The 19,735-nt window shown below is 43.5% G+C and overlaps 3 non-coding genes across 3 annotated transcripts; all 3 read right to left on the reverse strand.

Annotated features, from left to right (window-relative positions):
* Positions 1–11,927: 11,927 nt before the first annotated feature.
* Trnat-ugu lies at positions 11,928–12,001 on the reverse strand. The gene has a single exon. It is a non-coding gene; the product is annotated as a tRNA-Thr (tRNA).
* Positions 12,002–12,350: 349 nt separating this feature from the next.
* Trnat-ugu lies at positions 12,351–12,424 on the reverse strand. Its single transcript has one exon. It is a non-coding gene; the product is annotated as a tRNA-Thr (tRNA).
* Positions 12,425–12,773: 349 nt separating this feature from the next.
* Trnat-ugu lies at positions 12,774–12,847 on the reverse strand. The gene has a single exon. It is a non-coding gene; the product is annotated as a tRNA-Thr (tRNA).
* Between the last annotated feature and the right edge of the window lie 6,888 nt (positions 12,848–19,735).

The following is a 19,735-nucleotide window of genomic DNA, read 5'->3' on the forward strand; positions in this document are numbered from 1 at the left end:
GTGGATTCAAATGGGTCCTTCGTACACCAAAAAGAACTTGTGGCACACCGCGTTTTGTTTGTTCAAGAGACGGTGCGAACGCACCAACAGTTTCTGTTCTAATGGGAATTGTCAATTCCTCACTTTCTTGTCTGCTGTTTCCTTCCTTTGCATGACTGCTTCCCTGAGATAGATTAGCCCTTGTCTTACAATGTTTTTGTGTCATTTCTTTTCTCTCTTTGGGTAGTTCTTCAGTACCGTGATGGGTGGAATCTTGGTGGAGCCGTACGGCGACTCATTTATGACACTCAGGAGGCCTGGCAAGAAAAAATCTCAGCTCGTGTGCTGTTTTGAACAATAAATACTACATAGACTTCCCAAATCACGCATAATACATTCTGCAGGGTTGGATGCAGGTCTGTAGAATGAGATGAAAATAGGTCTAATCCTATGCTGTTTAACGTTTCCACTCATTTTAATTTTAATAATTAACAGCCTCAGTTGCACTGTTTGCCGCCGGCCGGTGGTGGCCGAGCGGTTCTAGGCGCTTCAGTCTGGAACCGCGCGACCGCTACGGTCGCAGGTTCGAATCCTGCCTCGGGAATGGATGTGTGTGATGTCCTTAGGTTAGTTAGGTTTAAGTAGTTCTAAGTTCTAGGGGACTGATGACCTGAGATGTTAAGTCCCATAGTGCTCAGAGCCAACCACTGGTTGCCTAAAATGTACCTAGGTTTCAGTCGGGATAAACCAACCTTCTTCAGAATAACAGTAACAACCGTCTTTCCATAGTGAACATCGTCAAGATAAAACTACAAATCCATAAATTATCGTCAGACTATAAAACTTATCTGCAACTGCCTCGGCCCCACTTCGCGACCGCGATGCGGCAGCCACGAGTGCTGTACTGTTATTCTATTAGTCTGAAGAAGGTTGGGTTATCCCGACTGAAACCTAGGTAAATTCTAGGCAAACAGTGCAACTGAGGCTGTTAATTATTAAAATTAATATTAATATTCACACAGTTGCTTACAGGGCCGCTAAATGTTGAAGATATTTAAGTTTCCACTCATCACTGCGATCGAGACTGTGGACCATTATCCGAGATAACCTTTCCCACATGATCCACATGAGTCAAGAAATCGCTCTCGAGTGTCTTTGAAACAGTTACTTCTGTTGCTTTGCACAGAGGCGTGAATACCACGTATTTTTAAGTTAATTCTATATAAAAATCGAAAATCTTGTTTTGATCTGGGGAGGGGCCCTAGAAGGTCGCAGGCCGCGAGTTTCGTTAATTTCTTCGGAATAATCGGAAACATAGGTGCCTGCACACCTTTTGGCGAGGGTTTATCCTTCTGGCAGACTGTACAATTAGCCAACACTTTTGTGATCCTCTGTCCCATATTCTTAAAATGACATAATGTCTTTAATTTTCTTGGTCCACAAATTAGCGTAGCTCAAATGAATGTATCGTATCGTGTGGTAAATAAATTCTTCTGGAAGGCAGATCAGCCACAACGACTCGTCTGTGTTCATTCTGTAGAACAATATCCCTTTTCTCAGCAAGTATTACTGCCTGATATTCGCTTGGCTCTTGCCCTTCCGTCTATTCTTGATGGGTAGTAGTACTACGTATTTATTTTGCCTTCCTGGTAAGTCCTTTAGTGACGGGACTATGCTGTTCTCACCAGCAGTTTCTGTAAAATAGATTGTAGTGATTTTCTTCAGCATTTCATTCATATCTTAGGTCAACCCGATTGGAGACCGTGGTAATGTCTGCCACAACATTCACCGAACGAGGTATGTATGTTGCTGAAATATTAAACTCCTGAAGATATAAGAGCATCTGTTAAGACGATCATCTCTTAGCTTTTTCATACGTAGAAACTGTAATTCTTTATAGTTGGTATAGATTCCTATTTTTCTTCACAACAGAAAACAACGAAGTTTCTGGAAGGCCCACACTGCTGCCAATGCCTCCAGTTCTGTCATGGGATAGTTCCGTTCACTCCTAAGTAGCACCCTACTGCCAAATGCTATTGTTTTCCTAACCATTCTACCACCCTCCTTATATACTTGAAAGATCTCCGCACCTAGCCCTGCTCTTGCCGAGTCTGTGGTTATGAAGAAATCTTGGGACTGGGATGGGCCAGAACCGGTGCATCAATCAGTGTTGACTTTAAGGGTTGGAATTCTACCTCTGCCGTCTCGTCCACGCCCAAGGTGTGTTCTTTCGTGTCAACCTACGTAGGCTTGGATCCCTACTGCTTCAATTTTCGCCAAGAAAGCTTCACAGTCTTTTTCTAGTGTTTGGGGAAGGAAGTTTAACAATTGTTTCATTCTTCTCCAGATCAAATTCTATTCCTTGTTCCAAGATCATGTGTCCCAAAAACTTGACACGCATCCTTCAGTCCCGCTAGTAAAGAATTGCGAACTTCTGGTAACAAGGGGCACGTCGGTAAGAAGTGCACTTTGGAGGTACATAAAACTTCTGTATGAGTCACGAGCAGCCAAAAACTGGAAGGTGGTCGCCAGTGTGGTTATACGAGGGGCGTGCAATAAGTAATGCAAATGTTAAAATTAGTCAGTTTTGCCGCACGAAGAACCGCTTACAACAGCGGTTTATACAGCCCTTCCTGTCTGGCGCTCGAATCGGCAAATGAGCAGACGTAGCCTTGGCAAGAGGAAGTTGAAAAGGAACAGAAGTGAAATTTAAGCACTTAACCATACCAAAAACGTCTTGTATCATTAATTTATTGAAAAAATTTCGGTTCATATGGACACTTAAATTGTTGCAGAAGTAATTATTACACGAATAAGAAGCAGACGAAATAAAATAAAGACAGTGTATAATGTTACATAGAGACGACTTCGACCAATCTGGACTGTAACTTGTTGAAATTAAATATTTTGTAACAATTTCTGTAGCACATTACCTCTGTTAATTTTGAATGATTTGTATTTTCCAAAGAATGAAATAATTCCTTTTTATTCCCGATAGTCGTCAGGAAAAGGCTAAGTAAAATTAACGCATGCAGTTAACTTCATGGTATTTACTAGTATTATTTAGACAGGGATGGACTGGACTAAGAAATGATCGTGGCCATTGTGCAAGATGTAGTGCTATGTACCAGGCATACTTGATCAAATTCGTAAAATGTGATGATACAAACTGACAGTGCAGAAATGACCGAAATTTAACAATACTGTTACGCTGATAAACCTGAAATCACAAAATGCTATCGGAAATTATATTGCCCACCAATTATCCGAAAAACGCTTAGAGAGGGTGAGTCACACTATCAGTTCTAGGTGGAATCTGAAATATGTTAATAGTCTTTGTGTCGTTCACCTGCAGGCGGTGGTGGAATGTCCAGGCCAAGAATTGAACGAAAGCAATGAATTGTTTTCTGCGAATGGCAAGAAGACGTTTCGGATGTAAGACTTAAAACTATTCTCTTACCATTTTTCCAGATTTTTCTTCGTCGATTACAAGATTGTTGCAAGTAAACAGTCCTTTGTTTAACATTTTTGCTGCTAATTTGCCTTGTTGTTCCTGAAGACAGGGATAAAATTTCATAAACAGCAACACACTGATACATATCACTAGCATTGTTTTATAGGAACGTGTCACAGCATTCATCGACTGCACAAGCGATTCTATTATCTTTCGCTCAAAATGATAAAGTGAGGTTTGCACGAAACTTGACGGATTTCAGGATAGCAAAAAGTTTCGTCTTCACGTCAGCTACAAATTTCTCTGTAGTATTGCCTATTAACGAAATCTCCTCTACTCATGTACTTAAGGTAAATTTCGTAATTTTGCGACTACATATAATTTCCAGAAACTGTTAAACGGAGTCGAAGAAGAAGAAATCAGCAATGTTTATCTCTCTTGCAATTCACCGTGCTCAGTCCCATAGCTCTCCCTCAGTAATAGTGCACTGACTGTCACGAGCAGCTCTAACCCTTTGAACAGCTTTTCTTCCACTATTTTGCGAGTTTCTTTTTGATGCATGTTTCGTACTTCATCTAAATCTTTCTTCCATTTACACAGTTCATATTCAGATTTTATTAAAAGAAACCATCTTTGTACACAGATTAAATTTCACCATTTTTCCTCCTTCGTTGAACCTAAAACTTTACAGCCTATTCTTTTGGCACTGAGAGCTGTTACCGTACTTGTTTTCTTTGAGCTTGGAAGGTACTCTATTTTTGTTCTGGACTTTAATTAGCACAACAATCATCGTTAGATCCACAATTCATGGAACTGTCTGAGTTAATTACCGTTTCTTCTAATACTTCAAAAATTTCTAACAAAATGTCGAAATCATTGCAATGAATGTCCAGGAAAGTAACTAAAAAATAACACAGTATAGGTCTTCAGGTGACATATAAGATTTCGATTGCATACCATGTGTTTGTTGTTTTATCGTTGCAAGATTGTAAACATTAAATGGATTCAACATTACTCTGAAGTTATGCAACCTGCAAAAAGACAGATGCTATTAGCAAGCATTTGCAAAGAATCACAAATAATAATAATAATTCAGTTTCACCGCCATTGTTAACACTTAGTCATACCGCAAAGAAAAACTACCGATTATTGCAGGTATTGAAAGAGTTGCAAATTCAAGTGACTAGTAGCTGTGAACAATTGCGTCAGACAAAGTATCATTTCGGTTTACAAATTACGAACGCTTTGTGGCGTTTTGTCTGTATACCGTTTTGCCGCCAGTCAAGGATATGTGCTCTCCGTGTTGCGCATGTGCTGTACGCTACAGCTACAACAAGGGTGTGCACTTCTTGAGCTGCCTGGCGAGGTAGGAATTTGGCAAAGTTCAAAATTAAAAAAAAAAAAAAAGATACTTGCAGTGTGTCTTAGCAACTAAAATTCGGACGTTGTTTTTCTTTCGGTGGATTCTTCGTGTGTAAAATAAAGACAGGTTTTGACATGTCGTATTCGAAAGTTCCCTTGTTAGTGGTATGACTTACTGCTACGCCCCGGTTCTGGTACAGTAAGTTTGAAACACAGGCATCGGCTTGCATCAGCTGCAGAGAGACAGACAACATGCGTCTGGACAAGCTGAACAGGGCTTTACTTGTACAGCTGATGCATCAAAACAACAGCAAAAGTGCTGCTTCTCTGTGCGAGTGTCGACGCATTAGACAAATCCTGAGAGATCCTCTTTCCGCACCATGCCTGAAGAACATGATTCGAAAATTCGAATCAATTGGCACTAAAAACTATTGAAGTTGCTGTTGTCATAGCTGAGAATGAGGACGTAAAATGCGATCTTCAATCCTTGCACGAGCTGTGTTACGGTAGCTGAACATTCCATTGTCCGCCGTTGTTTCAGGCAGCAATAGAGCTATCTCTAGTTCAGTTCCAGGCTGTCGTGGATGCAAGTGGTCATCACACTGAGGAACATTTCTAAGCTGGAACGTAAACGTGGTACACAATTTTAAAAAAATTTAACCCTCTCTAGTGCAGATTAACATGTGTTTCTTTCAGTGGTTTATTCGTTATTTCTCTTCTGTGTGTCCTTACAAATTTTTCCACAGAGTTTCATTATCCTGCGATCACTTGTTTGTCATGGGGGCCTTCCTAAGAAGCGAAAGTTTAATTGTAGCTGCCCCTTACATGTTCCAATTTCCAAACTCAATCCAAATAATACTGTTTCAGGGCTCATACTGAAAGAATTAGCACAACAAGGCTGTCGATTAGGAAAGAGACGCTAGTTTGAGAGTGAGAGAGAAGCATTTATAGACAAGGACACAGGTGGATACGGCCCATCCACACAAAATATTCTCCAGTGCTGGAGGACAAAACCCCGGCAATGCTTCGACCACTACCTGCAACAGCCTGTTCCATCAATATCGTCCAACAATATGAAATTATTGCCGTGTATTGCAGCCATAATGAAGCATTTTCGATGACAACACTTTTGCGACCTTGAATTCCCGTGAAATACGGCCTGTGCAAATGCAACTTAAGATGACGGAATGCTTACTTCTCTTGCCATCCTCGCCAAGAATAGATGTTGTTGATATTTGGAGAACAAATGACTCGCGTTGAATGGTTGTACCAGGTGCTTGTAATTAATGCAGCTACTCTCAGAGGTCTAGTGTAGCCTGTCATTATCGTATAGCAGCGAAACTTCGTAGATATTCAAACTTGTTATTTACGATGGAAAAAGTTAGTTCCAATTTTGGTCACAAGGTGCAAATCTGGCACTGTGAATGCGAGAAAGACGTGTAGAAATGTTTCCATATGTAATGGATTACGAACGGGACGTGGGCAGAAAAGCTCAAACAAATGAAAAAGGCATAATATTGATTTTATTATTAACCACCGCTTACACAATTTGTTCAATATGTGCACCGGAGACAAGACGCTGTACAGCGCCTATTTTGTACCTGCTCGACAAAATTTGAATCATTTTTTCCAACGTACATCGGTTCCGCATTACAGCTTTAGTGTATTTACCACGTTTCGCTGTCATACGGTAGGTACAGCTCTGACTGCATCTCCGTGAGTGGGTGCACTTTCACCCGGCAGATCCGTGGACGGCCTTAAGGAACGGTAGGCGTGTTCATAGCGAGGGGCCTTTGTGGTTGACCGGTGAAAGTAGCAGTGATGTTGCCTAGCAGATCATAACCAGGAATCAGCATTGGCTCATGGTGATTCTGTGGCACAGCGCCAGATTATTTCTTCGACTCCACACGAGACATCAGATTAGGATTACCCGCTCACCTTCTGTGTACTTTTTCGACAACTCTACTTGTCGTTGACGTGTAAGCAGAACTCAACACTCTGCGGACTCCTGTGATGAAAGATGCAGGGAACTCCTCGGAGAGCGGGTGCTGCATATATGCTATCCGCGGATCGGTTCTGCAGAACGGTGAGCGCTTTTATCGTCACTGCTCCCAAATGGCTCGAGAGAGGGTTGGGTGAAGTGGTGGGCGGGGGGGGGGGGGGGCGGAGGGGTTGTCACGAGACCCACTCTCCGGTAAGTAACGGCAGCCCTGGCCCCCTTATCGTTATCGCGCCGATGGCAACGGGGGCAACTTTATCGAACTCGAGCGCAGGCGACGGCACGGGGCACCAATCAAAGATTTTGGCTGTGTTTTATCAGAAGACGCGAGGACGAGGGCGAGACGGGAGAGGGCCCGGGGGGAGCGGGGTGTGAGTGTGGTGTGATGGGATAGGGGTGGAGAGGAGAGGAAAGAGGACGGGGTGAGGAGACTGGAAGAACGGACAGGGGAGGGTAGGGAAGGGGCGGGTCAGACATTATGGGCGGCCGGGCCGGGCTGGCGGCGCGCCCGCTGGCAAGGGCGGCGCCATTAGCGGCTGTGTGACGGTTTAGCTAAAAGCCGGTGTCACGGCCTGCTTTATGCCAGCGGCCGCGGCCCCGCTCCCGCCATAAACAAGGTCGGTTCGACACGGCCGGATTCGTACTGCGGCGGCCGAGGCGCGACTCGACACAGGGGGCGTCGCGTCTGGCTGGCGCGTGTTGCGGCCTTCTGTGGCAGCGCAACACTGCTAGCGGCGGCCAGCGAGCCACTGCGCCTGGCGAACGCCGCCGCCGGCGCGGAGCGGCGCAGTGCAGCAGACACAGGGCACCGCACGCGAGCGTCACGTGGCGACTGCATCTGAACAGTCGACAAAGCCTCTGCCGTCCGCCGCAACTCAACAGCTCTGCCCGCCACGCCGAACAACAGTGTCTCTGCGTGTCACGAGATGCTTCATGAAAACATGAAACTAGAACTTGTGCACCGATCTAAATGGTGCGCTACAAAACGCACTGGACTCTTTGTCGACAGCAGCCGGCATTAAATATCTATTTGACCTCTACATTTAGATAAGTATTTCCATAGATTCGATCTTGAGCAAACACAATTTTTTCTTTGGTTCTATTCAGATAAGTTTCGCGGAAATTAAAGCGTATTCAATGCATCCTTAATTGGTTTTGTTCTTAACACACACTGTGATCGAACTGTAACTTCGGCGAAACATGTCTGTCCAGAGAAGATGCCTGACCATATTGTAACTTCAGCGAAACGTATCTCGACTAAAAAGAAAACAAATAAAAGGTGCTCTACTTTCAGCGAAACTCGTCGGGGTGGAAAATAACAGAAAGAAAAACTGTGTGCAAAAGCGAGACTCGAACTCGGGACCTTTGCCTTTGGCGGGCAAGTGCTCTACCAACTTTTTATTTTTACTTATTTATTTTTTTAGCGTTTGTTCCTTATCGTTCGTTGTGTTTGGTCGTAGCGGACGTCACATGACATCCCTTGAAGTTCGCTTTTGATCCATTCCCTCAGTTTTTTTTATTACAGAGAGCAGCTTGCTCTCTGACCGAACACGCTGAGCTACCGTGCCGGCACCAACTGAGCTACCAAAGCACGACTCACGGCCCGTCCCCACAGCTATAATTCCAGCACTGAAGTTCGGAAGGTAGAAGACAAGGTCCTGGAGGAATTAAAGCTGTGGGGACGGGTCGTGAGTCGTGCTTGGTTAGCACAGTTCATACACCTGTTCGCTAGCTCCTAGGTAACGTGCTTGCCTGCCAGAGAAACGCTGCCTTTGTTCGCCTCTGCCGGCACAGTAGCTCAGCGTGTTCGGTCAGAGGGTTAGCTGCCCTTTGTAATAAAAAAAAAACTGAGTTAATCGATCAATAACGAACTTTAACGGATGTCTTACGACGCCCGCCCCGAGCAGATGCAACGAGCAAAATAAGATCTTTTTTTTTTTTTTTTTTTTTTTTTAAAGAAGAAGAATAGTTGGTAGAGCACTTGCCCGCGAATTTCAAACGTCCCGAGTTCGAGTCTCAATATTGCACAGTTTTAATCTGGCAGGAAGTTTCACATCAGCGCACATTCCGCTGCAGAGTGAAAATCTTATTCTGGAAACAGAAGAAGGTGTTTGTTCAAGACGGGACCTATCCAAATACGAATTTATTTGATAGTTAACTCAGATTCAAGAATGAACTTCAATTTCGACTCTACATTTAGCTTTACTATATACAGCACATCGATTTTCTTACCACGTCTTTATTCAGTTGAGCCAGTGCTCTGTCTTTCGTAACGCCGTCGTCTACAAGTGTGGTTCCAAGACCCGCCAATCGCCCCCCGCCCCCGCCACAAGCGCTGTCATAAAAGTATTCGAATTTCGTAAAAGTATTTATATTTTCAAATTTATGAATTTTTAGATTTCTCAACTAAATTTTGGGGGATAAAGTAACGCAAAAACGAAGAGCCCCGAAAATGGCAAGCTAACTGCAGAAAAATAGAAGCTGTGTTTGGCAGAGGATATTTTGGAGTTTCTTGGCCTCGCGGATGTGCTTGTGACCTGCCCACCAGAAACCACGAGTGCTGTGAACATAACCTCTTGCTCACTATGTGCTCCGTGAGTATCCAGATTAGACTGATGCTGAACCTATCATCCAAGATTATATAAAATGATAGATAACCCCCATGAAGCTAATAGATTTATACTTATTAACTTCGTACATTTTGATTCGCTAAAACTAAAACTCTCCCTCTGTCCCCATAGGGTGGGGTTTGAGAGAGAGAAATTAGAGTTTTACCTCTGTTGACCCAAATATTAATTTTTTCCGCAGACTCGGATAAGTTTTGTTTGTTTCATGGTCATGAGGCCACACAACTATTAATTATCAAACAGATCATATGACTAGGTAACTCACTAACCAAACATCCAACTTATGAAGTAAATAAGTAGTTTTTATTTATCCGTAACCATTTTCCACGCACAAATGAGAAATGGATTTTCTTGAATTACAGCGCCAACTATCAAGAATCAAAACCAATGTTTAAGACAAAATGTACGTAGTTTTTTTAAAGTAGAATCTGACTCTGCAGTAAAAAATGGGGGTTACCATTTGAAATTTTAAAGTTGCCTCCCGCCCCACTCTCAAAAGGCTGGGGTGGCAGGCTAACTTCAGCACTAGCAGATGCCCCCCTCGAAAATAATCAACTTTGGATTCTACACATTTTTTCGTGTGAAGCTTATTTTTCGAGTTATTCTGGTTTGTCAACTTAAAATTTACACCCTGTATAAACGAGGCCTGAGAGCCGCAACTGATCACTCGTCTGTGGTAGTTGAAAGTGTCAACATAGATTCTCCAAAATGCTGAATATCCCTCAGCTATTAGAGCTATTAGAGAGGAAGAAGAGACCAACAGACGAACCCTTCGGTTTGTGATTATTACAGCAGAACCTGGATAATCTGGCTACTGACATCGGCAACATAAATTGTACTGAAAATGTTGTACTACTTAGCAAGAAGAATCCAAATGCGTTTACACCTATTACAGAACTATATATATATATATATATATACTCCTGGAAATGGAAAAAAGGACACATTGTCACCGGTGTGTCAGACCCACCATACTTGCTCCGGACACTGCGAGAGGGCTGTACAAGCAATGATCACACGCACGGCACAGCGGACACACCAGGAACCGCGGTGTTGGCCGTCGAATGGCGCTAGCTGCGCAGCATTTGTGCACCGCCGCCGTCAGTGTCAGCCAGTTTGCCGTGGCATACGGAGCTCCTTCGCAGTCTTTAACACTGGTAGCATGCCGCGACAGCGTGGACGTGAACCGTATGTGCAGTTGACGGACTTTGAGCGAGGGTGTATAGTGGGCATGCGGGAGGCCGGGTGGACGTACCGCCGAATTGCTCAACACGTGGGGCGTGAGGTCTCCACAGTACATCGATGTTGTCGCCAGTGGTCGGCGGAAGGTGCACGTGCCCGTCGACCTGGGACCGGACCGCAGCGACGCACGGATGCACGCCAAGACCGTAGGATCCTACGCAGTGCCGTAGGGGACCGCGCCACCCTCCTGGGGTACCGGCGAGGACCATTCGCAACCGTCTCCATGAAGCTGGGCTACGGTCCCGCACACCGTTAGGCCGTCTGCCGCTCACGCCCCGACATCGTGCAGCCCGCCTCCAGTGGTGTCGCGACAGGCGTAAATGGAGGGACGAATGGAGACGTGTCGTCTTCAGCGATGAGAGTCGCCTCTGCCTTGGTGCCAATGATGGTCGTATGCGTGTTTGGCGCCGTGCAGGTGAGCGCCACAATCAGGACTGCATACGACGGAGGCACACAGGGCCAACACCTGGCATCATGGTGTGGGGAGCGATCTCCTACACTGGCCGTACACCACTGGTGATCGTCGAGGGGACACTGAATAGTGCACGGTACATCCAAACCGTCATCGAACCCATCGTTCTACCATTCCTAGACCGGCAAGGGAACTTGCTGTTCCAACAGGACAATGCACGTCCGCATGTATCCCGTGCCACCCAACGTTCTCTAGAAGGTGTAAGTCAACTACCCTGGCCAGCAAGATCTCCGGATCTGTCCCCCATTGAGCATGTTTGGGACTGGATGAAGTGTCGTCTCACGCGGTCTGCACGTCCAGCACGAACGCTGGTCCAACTGAGGCGCCAGGTGGATATGGCATGGCAAGCCGTTCCACAGGACTACATCCAGCATCTCTACGATCGTCTCCATGGGAGAATAGCAGCCTGCATTGCTGCGGAAGGTGGATATACACTGTACTAGTGCCGACATTGTGCATGCTCTGTTGCCTGTGTCTATGTGCCTGTGGTTCTGTCAGTGTGATCATGTGATGTATCTGACCCCAGGAATGTGTCAATAAAGTTTCCCCTTCCTGGGACAATGAATTCACGGTGTTCTTATTTCAATTTCCAGGAGTGTATATATATATATATATATATATATATATATATATATATATATATATATATATGAAGACGGTAACTGTTCTCGAAAGTAGAAATTACTGTTGTTGACCGTGCAGCTTTTCCCTGGAATAAATGATGACTAACTGAAACCCTCAGCTGCCGACAGGTGTTGTTGATATACCTCGATGTAGACAGCTGGAAATGTGTGCCCCGACCGGGACTCGAACCCGGGATCTCCTGCTTACATGGCAGACGCTCTGTCCATCTGAGCCACCGAGGACACAGATGAATAGTGCGACTGCGCGCTTCCCGTAAGACTCACATTCCCAACTGTCCACAATTCTGCAAATGTAATGTACAAGGTAGACATTTGCCCATTCACTCATTACTCGCTCACGCTTTGGCGATTCCCGTAAGAGTTTGGGCAACCTGTGCGCATTCGCACAGACGAAGGCCAATGGCTGGGTAGCCTTTAACTACATACATATGAAGACAGTAACTGTTCTCGAAAGAACAGACTACTGTTGTTGACCGTGCAGCTTTTCCCTGGAATAAATTATGACTAACTGAAACCCTCAGCTGCCGACAGGTGTTGTCGATATACCTCGATGTAGACAGCTGGAAATGTGTGCCCCGACCGGGACTCGAACCCGGGATCTCCTGCTTACATGGCAGACGCTCTGTCCATCTGAGCCACCGAGGACACAGATGAATAGTGCGACTGCACGCTTCCCGTAAGACTCACATTCCCAACTGTCCACAATTCTGCAAATGTAATGTACAAGGTAGACATTTGCCCATTCACTCATTACTCGCGCACGCTTTGGCGATTCCCGTAAGAGTTTGGGCAACCTGTGCGCATTCGCACAGACGAAGGCCAATGGCTGGGTAGCCTTTAACTACATACATATGAAGACAGTAACTGTTCTCGAAAGAACAGACTACTGTTGTTGACCGTGCAGCTTTTCCCTGGAATAAATTATGACTAACTGAAACCCTCAGCTGCCGACAGGTGTTGTTGATATACCTCGATGTAGACAGCTGAAAACGTGTGCCCCGACCGGGACTCGAACCCGGAATCTCCTGCTTACATGGCAGACGCTCTGTCCATCTGAGCCACCGAGGACACAGATGAATAGTGCGACTGTAGGGACTTATCCCATGCACGCTTCCCGTGAGACTCACATTCCCAACTGAATTGTTGACAGTTGGGAATGTGAGTATATCAACAACACCTGTCGGCAGCTGAGGGTTTCAGTTAGTCATCATTTATTACAGAACTGTTTTGCGATAGCGTATGATGGTTAAAAATTTGTTATCGGGTGGACCATCAACAACAATTAGAAAGAAGGAGATGGGTGGCTCATTTAACTATTATTTACGCCCGCATCTCGTGGTCGTGCGGTAGTGTTCTCGCTTCCCACGCCCGGGTTCCCGTGTTCGATTCCCGGCGGGGTCAGGGATTTTCTTTCCCTCGTGATGGCTGGGTGTTGTGTGCTGTCCTTAGATTAGTTAGGTTTAAGTAGTTCTAAGTTCTAGGGGACTGATGACCATAGATGTTAAATCCCATAGTGCTCAGAGCCATTTTATTATTTACGTAGTAGATTTTCCAATTTCGTTACAGCGAAACATGGCGTCAAGGCGAAGCTGCCTTTTTTCCCACATGGGATTGACAGTTTGATAGGAAGGCGGATACGAGAAAAATCGGCAAAGAAGCTCTACAAACTGTTTCGAAGAAATATAAAAATCCTGTGGTTATACGCTGTAAAGTTCCTGGAATACTGCAACAGCTAAATGTAGGCTACTATGCGTATTACCTTCTGAATTTAAACATAACACAAGACTACGGCGGAATTTTTAATAAAGAGATATGCGAATTCTGCATGGGAGAAGATCTCCAGCGAAATATCGATGTGATTGTGGACAACGATAAGATAGTTGGAATAGACTGTCTAACGTGATTAAGCTCCAACTGTAAAGTAAAGATATTTAAGAAATTTATGTGTCAAATCACATATACTGGAGTGAGTAAGATATTCGTAACCACATTACAGATTTTATAAAGTGTCCTGATATGCGACTTCGAGAAACTTTTGGTCTTCCTTGGCTAAGCAGCATGGCATTACCGGGCTGGAGGCTACAGTATGCTACTACACAGTGGATCGTGTATTCGACTGTGCGACAGTGTTTACGTGTATTAGACACCAACGACAGTATTTACAATGTGCTCCACTTTATCTGTACCACGTGCTTCCATGTCGCGTCAATTAACGGATAACGTACAGAACAATCTTTCTGTTGTGTTTAATAACGTTCTGCAGTTTGTGTACTGGGGAACAAGAAGACCCGAAAATTGACAGGTGTACAAGTAACTCTTCCAGATACTCAAGATCGGGAAAAGCTTATCAGCTATATTTTGTCTGCATACAGTTTTAATTACACTCATTATCAGAAGGAGCAGGACACCTTGAACGATTAGAGATAGGACCTTCATATTCACAGGACATTTACAGCTCTATATGCTGTAGAAATGACTAACACTTCAGTCACCTCGCTTCAGCATGTGTGTTGTTGCCTACTACGTACAGGATCCGAAATGAGCCCAGATAAAATGTTCCATAAGTGATGACATCGATGAGTATAAGGCGTGAATGGAGTCCTGTGGTATAGAACTCCATGCTGCATTCATCTGGTTCCCAAATTCATCCATAGTGGTTGGTACTGGTGCACCGTCGTTTCACAATACCCCTTACATTTTCGATTGGTAACAAGTCTGGTGATCTGCGCAGGCCAAAACAAAAGTTTGACATCCTGTCACACCGAGAAGACACGTGTTCATGCAGCAACATGTGGTCGTGTATTGCTTTGTTAAAAAATAGCGTCTGGGGTATTAAGTGGAAAGGGTATGGCTATGGGTTGCAGGATGTCATTCACGTAGGTCACACTGCTCACAGCGCCCTGGACATGCACCATCTCTGATTTGTGGTTGTACCCAGTAGCACCCCGTACCATAAGGCCTTGAGCTGGCGCTGAATGTCTTGCGCGAATGCAGTCACTGTGATACCGCTCCCTCTGTTTGTGGCGAACCAAAATGTGGCCATCATTTTCAAACAAACAGTACCGGATTCGTCAGAAAATTCTGTACCATTCCTGTCCCCAGTGATGTCGTTCCATACACCACTGCCGTCTAGCATGTTTCTACACATTTGTCAAAGGTAGGCAGAAAAGTGGACGACGAGCACGTAACCCATGCCGTAATAAACGTCGATGCACTGTCACCTCTGATAGTGTACAATGTGTTGCACTGTTGCGCCAGAGTCGAGGAAGACGCAAATCTGGCTTGCAGTGCCACTTGGATGAGATGTTGATCTTCTCAGGGGACCGTGAACCATTCTGCACACTCACATTGCAGTGCCTGCACGTCTGCTCGTGTCACACTGATCCATTACCTTCTGTTTATAGCGACAATGAGAGCTGGCGTCACATTTTACCAGTAGGTGGTGCTGCGCCGCGATTTCGATATTGACCTTGAACTCACGAGCCAACATGGTTCAAATGCTAATCATTTCTGTAGAACATACTAATGTACATGTCCTGTGAGTGTGAATGTCCTATCTCAAGTATTTCAAGGCGTTCTGTTTTTTTCTGAAAATGAGTGTATGTATCTATAAACTACGTGGAGATTCTGAACTCTGTCTACAATAAAGACGATACAAGTATTATAAAGATATATTATGTCAAAGCAGGAGAAACTTAATTTTCTCACTCTAGAATACTGTTCTCTAGAATACTGCCCGATATAGATATTGGAGAATTTTGACTGGTTAACATGAGCAACATTATTCCACAAGTACTAAGAAAAAGAGTAAACGTGTCACACAGACTTAAATCATTCCCCATTAAAGAATTTACAGATTTAGGTACAGTTAATGTGTTATGTGTACAGAAAAGGAAACTGAAAATGGAGGACATCGAAGTAAAGAAAAGAAAACAGAAAATATGGAGAAGAGAACTGCTGCAGTTGGGAAAGGAAGTTGCTACTGCAGATGTATAGGACAGCTTTACACAAGGCTTTAAACACGCTGTATGGGGTGGAGGGATATCCCTACGAAGGAGGGATATAAAATATCGTAATTTACTGTAAACAGCAATTGAAATTGATCATGTGTTGGAGTACTGGCTAAAATCAATGGGATCGAGAATGTTTACTATATTAAGGGATACACGAAAAATGTATTTATTAGGCTGTATTTCCATTTGGACACTCGTTTGCAGAAGTTGTCAACTTAAAGTTCTGTACAGAGATACCACAAGAATGTGGAGCAGACGAGTTGCCCAAATACATACAGGAAGATGTGAAACGCTTTAACGGTAGTATCATAGAGGAAATAAGAGGAATTAAAATCCCCAAATGCTCTCGCCTAGAAGACCTGCAGCAAAGAAAAGAGCTAATAGTTAAAGCCATAAAACAGTATTTTACAGGAAAAAAACCGTACAAGTATTAGAATTCTAGAACATACCTTCTCTTTATTTCTGAAATTACTGGCTGGAGAAAGAAACAGATTATTCAGATGTGGATTTTAGTTATAAGTTAAAAATTAAACTGGACGTTATTAAAACTACACCTAACAATAACAAGGAAAGAGTTATTTTCTGTGTGGAAATGTACATGCAAAAGTTAATAAACACTTTGTAAAAGAATCTTTACATGGCTTAATTGCTAACCTGCCAAAAGTCTTAAGACACTTCCTACACACAGTGGTCTGTGTGTATGTATTTTGGAAGGGGAAGTGGGTGGTTGGATGACCTTGAAAAGTAGTTGAAACTAGGTAGCTGAAAGTGTAGCAAATCCCTTTTCATACCTATATTAGATCTTACCTCTCCAGCACAGAGTGAGTCTTTCTTCCACAAATTTTTTTCTGGGAGTGGTGGGAGATAGGGGATGAGATGTGGGGATGGGGGTTTGACATCATCTGGTGGTGACATTATGCACTAGCACAAGCAATCCCTGCATGCCAAGGTGAGCACGTGCACGAAAATTTTCCAGCAAGAGAATACCTTTAATCTGCAGCAGTGTAATTATGTAATTAGGACATGTAGTTGCTCATTGTGGGCTTTTCCCATCGAATAAAGAGATCCAACCCCTGACAACTGAATTTTATAAATAAACATTATAGCCTCTGATATGGAATTGATATTGATTTCAATTTCATATAATGAGATCCTTCCTCTCCAGCACAGACTGAGTCTTTTTCCCGCCAGTTTCCAGATAGGGATGGGGAGGGGGCGTGTGGGATGAAAGGACAAGGCTGGGGGATTTCCCAGAGGGTTAATTAATTTATTGATTTCACAAAGTAGTCAATTCATTTGATATCAAAAGAGTGCTGGTATCGGTGAGGGGGTGGGAGAGGCGTTGGGGACTTCCTAGAGGAGTGGTGAAGGAGGAGGGGAAGGGGGAGGGATGAGGGGTTTCTCAGAAGAACAGATTATCCCCAAGAGGTCATAAATCCATCCATAGGGGTTCATAATCCACTTAGCTGAACAATAGGTTAAGGTCACAAATCAATAACGTTTGCCCCTGGATGTATCCTTGTGCCTGATGTACGTAACCTGCACTAACAAACTGATACCGCCATTACCCTACTACTCACAAGAACAGTAAACTGATGAAGACAAACTGATGTGCCCTGGTCGTTCATGATTAGTACACATTTTTAATCCAAAAACAGTATCATATTATAAAGCAGTCACAAATAGCTGTTGATTTACATCATGCTGGTCAGAGTCATGCAAAAGTGGCAACAACTGAAAATTCGGAAGTACCAGAAACCCATACAAGTAAGAAGACAGAAAGACTATATCTATAATTTGTGCCTAGCCTTTGTAGACGACTTTATCATATTAGCAAATAACGACACAACTGCAATTAAACGGATAGAAAACCTCAAACAATGTGCTTTGACAGACGGTTCACAAATTTCCTTCCAAAACCTTGAAGTATCACCAAACTGAGAATATCCCGTACAATAGAACCCTATTGGATGAAGAAAGAATACCATAGAAAATCGTCCTACATAAACTAAAGAGGGCCTTTGAAACATCTCGCGACATCTATAACAAAAATGTGTCTACATATTCACACATAAGGCACTCAAATAAAGTTATGAAACCAGAAGCCTTGTATGCCAGCGAAACTCTCACACTTCCCATTAAAGGTGACATGGAAAACGTCCAAAAGTACGAGAAAAATCCTCGGCTTGAAAAGAAGGAAAGAAGATTGCTGTAGATTAAAACCCTGGAAAATAATTGAAAAGAATAAAATAACTGAAACTTTATCCAACTTCACGGCAGACATCTGAGAAAGAAGATTAAAATTTTATGCACATATTCACGGACTCACAGCAGCAAGACTTACGCACAAAATTTAGAACATACTTCGAACGACCGAGAACTATATGGTGGATGTAGCAAGCCAAAAATATCTTCTACATAAATTCGTCAAAAGTTCTACACAGAAACTTATACGGACAGAACAACGACATGTGGAAGAGCAACAAGAACGAATGTACTAACGATACAGGAATAAAATGAGTTGAAGAAAGAGTGAAAATGCACGGAGAAAAGTGAGAACTGCTTGGAAACGCAGAAAACTAAATCTTGAAGCTTTATCTGATCCAACGGGATAGAATTGCACCTAAAACTAATGAATAAGAATTACAAGAGAAGATCGCAGCTTCGCGATGAGATCCATGCAGGGTAGGATGATAAATATTGGAAAGTGCCTGGTATTAAACCCGCCCTGTCGTCCACAAGTTCTTGCAAATAATAAGCAGAGAACTCAGGAACACTTCCCGTTCCTTGCAGCATATGTCCTTGCCGGAGTCATGTTAATACTTTCCGAGCCGGGAGACGCACGACCACGACGCTGATGTAGGCACAGTGAGACCGAGCAGCAGATCAGTGAAAATTCTTGAGGAACTGTAGCAGATACTGCAGATTCTTCAGCATAATCAAGATCTTCAGGATTCCAGAAACTTTACACCAGGTTACAGTGGTGTCGGAAGCCGTAAGCTGACGGTATCTGCTCTGAAGCAAAGTACAATTAGGAAAGGACTGATATATTAATCAGCAACTAGTAAGTTGTTAGTATTTTATGAAATGACAGGATGGCATTGTTTGCCAGTATACCCCATACGGGACTGTTAGGCCCCCTGGTGCCAATATTCAGTTAGTAATTTGCGTCATATTCATAATCATCGAATTAGAGGGAAACTTATTTCTCTCGAAGCAGTTACCAAATAAAATTTTGGAAGAATAGTCATTACAACAATAAAAAGCTGCGGCTGGTTTTAGTTTCCGGATGACAGACGTGTATGCATACCAACAATAAATAAATGAAAATATGTGTGTTCTCGAGCTTTTGCTCTGATAACGGGGCTGAAGGGTGCGATGAGCTACACACGTGTATTTCTTTGTCGATGCCTCTTCTGTCTTCAGCGTAGTATGGAACTCACTGTTGTAGATGGCGAATTTATCTGTAAATCGATTCAGATGACTTGATTGGAAAAAAGCCATGGGAGTCGTCCCATTGTGATCCTTTGGCACATAACATGACCTTAAAATTGTTACACTCATCTTACAAAATGTGAAACAAATATATAAAAATCAGTTTTTGAGTGTTTTATTGTGTTAAATTGATCAAAGTTAATCATTTCTGGGTCTCATTAACAGCTAAGATTGTAATTTTTTCGTACTTTGGATAAAACGCTAATATTTGCCACGCACAACTCTAAAATATGACTCCCTCACGAGTCCCAAAGGGCATCATAGCACACCGAGGCTGCAGGTAAAGAGGATTTGTGCGTACTTGCACAAAATGCTTGCACGTAAATTTTTACCATCCAGAAGCAAGAAGATGTCTATAAAGTGTGTTTACCCCAGGATGAAAGTATTAAGGGCCTGCATCAGAAGAAAAGAAGTAAAGAATTGGAGCATTTAATTACCTGGGACACCA

This window comes from Schistocerca americana, chromosome 4 (genome assembly GCF_021461395.2).
Source record: "Schistocerca americana isolate TAMUIC-IGC-003095 chromosome 4, iqSchAmer2.1, whole genome shotgun sequence".
Classification (NCBI taxonomy): domain Eukaryota; kingdom Metazoa; phylum Arthropoda; class Insecta; order Orthoptera; family Acrididae; genus Schistocerca; species Schistocerca americana.